Here is a 2467-nt window from a genome sequence, read left to right on the forward strand (position 1 = left end):
CCCGAGACCTGACCCTGAGACCTGACCCTGAGACCTGACCCTGAGACCTGACCCTGAGACCTGACCCTGAGACCTGACCCTGAGACCTGACCCCGAGACCTGACCCTGGATAAGAGGAAGAAAACTGACAAACTGTTTATCAAATCTTCACATCTACTTGGCCTAACAACACAATTTAAAAACTGCTTTAAAGTTCAAAGTCTCTACTTTTCACTCGAGAGTCAGAGAGGGCGGATCTACAGGAAGAGTTTTTTCTTACTTCCTAAACTTTATTCAGGTCAGCCAGCATTGACGACGCTCTGCGGGTGATGTAATCAGCTCCGCGACACGGCGAGGGACGCGTAAATTACGCGACAATGAATCGATAATGAAATTCATTGCCAACACTTTTAATAATTGATTTTTATCAATTATATCGATTCGTTGTTGCAGCCCTACTTTCCGGAAATATTCACTGGCTGTACCTCTATAATTAATTTCCTTTTGGAAACAGCCCAGATAAAGATGGCTGACTGACCTTAAATATGACAGTATTACAGTCATTTCTACAGTTATGGTGCTGAAATGGGAGGTAGTTGTAGCAGAGAATCATTCACAACACAGGAGCTACCGACTGCGTGAGACCTTTGTTTAAAACTTTAGTCCATCTGTTTGTGTCAATCCTGTTTGTCTTTTTGCAAAATATCACCTGATCCTTTAGACAGATTGAAATGAAACTTAAAAAATAATCACAGGATTTACATCTGCAAATGATTACCTTTTGCACTCAATCCATTTTATAAACAACCAAGCAACATCAGCTAACAGAAAAGTGACCATAATATCAGACATTTTACAGATATTAAGGTAAAATTTGATGTGGTAGTGGACGATAGTCATTGACAACACATTTTCTGAGCATGGCATCTTTAGCTGCCTTGCATGAAGTCATGAATAATGTTGGTTTTCAAGGTTTGACCACATCGAYTACTACACCATCACTTCTCAACATAACTTTTTCTTTCAAATCACTATCATGAAAGGCAGTATATTGTCTAAAATTAAGTAAAGATGTCATGTTTTGCGTTTGCTACATTAGGTGTTAATTAAGAGACCCCCACCTGAGTCTGATGCATTTTGCCTGCAGTTCAGTGGTCTTCCAGGTTAAGCTGTTATTATGACTTTAAGCTCATTAAACCATATGAACTCTTACCTSTCTGTGGCACCTTGTCTAAATACCATATGATAGCTTCAGACCACATCAGCACGTTTCTCCATCCACCTGCCCTCACAAACAAAGCTTTTGTTAGTTTGGAGAGAACATTTTGTGTTCACTTTTGTGTTTTTCTGCATGCCTGTGCTGCTATGTTTTCCATGTGTTACATGTAACACCATGAGAAATTTGTCATTTCAGCTGTGTTAAACTATTCGACTCTAGCTATGTTTACATGCACAGCATTTTTTGATAGGGTTGAAATGTATTTGGATTAAATAATCTGAATGTATCATTTACACGAGCACAAAATTAACTAAAACAATCATGACGAGTGTTTCCAAGCTCAAGGCGACAGAAGTACTGACATGTGCAGAGTTGTAACCTTTCCTTTAAAAAACACAGAACATAAACAGGAGTTTTCCACACCAGGTTTTATTAATGACAGAGACGTTACTTCACTTCCTGTTTAACTACAGGCAAAGCAACCTGCTTGTACGCAAGATGGCACCCACTGTGGCTGAGGTTTTTGTGTGTTCCTCCAGCAACAAACAATATTTAGTATTTATTTTATATGTACAGTTCACATATGGAATAGTTATTTACAGTAGAGAGGCTCTCCTGGAGATTGGTAAAGTTTGTCATGAACTTACCTTCAGCCTTTCTGACGTCAGATTTCTTTTATGCTCAGACCTCACTAGCATCGGCCAGCGGGGTCCAGCATCACTGACCTCGGGTGAGCGGTGCAGAGGCGGGGCAAGAGGGATGGACTAAATGCTAGGCTAAAGGCTAGAGCTACGTGTCTAACGCTGCCTAGCCTTTTGCTAGCTAACGTTTGCACCCTTGAAAACAAGCTGGATGAGCTGCGAACCAGGATAACAACTCAGCGTGAGATCAGAAAATGCCGTGCTCTTAATTTCATGGAAAGATAGCACACCAGAACCAGCGATCCAGTTTGAAATACAGTCCGTTCACTGAGGAGACTGCACCGCAGCATCGGGGAAGAACAAAGAAGGCGGTGTCTTTCTGCTGGTAAACAACGTGTGGTGTTCAGGTTCAGTTTATTTATATAACACCAAGTCCCAACACACGTTGTCTCAGGACACTGTAGATAAAAAGAACAATGTAAAGAAGAAAGCAGCAGATTGTGTTGAATCACTTCATCACAGTCTCCCATCCTGAGCAAACGGTGGAGAGGAAAAACTCCCTGCTWATCAGGAAGAAACCTCCAGCAGAACCAGGCTCAGGACAGGAGACCATCTGCCTCGACCGGCT

The sequence above is a fragment of the Austrofundulus limnaeus genome, unplaced genomic scaffold (assembly GCF_001266775.1).
Source record: "Austrofundulus limnaeus strain Quisiro unplaced genomic scaffold, Austrofundulus_limnaeus-1.0 Scaffold644, whole genome shotgun sequence".
NCBI lineage: Eukaryota > Metazoa > Chordata > Actinopteri > Cyprinodontiformes > Rivulidae > Austrofundulus > Austrofundulus limnaeus.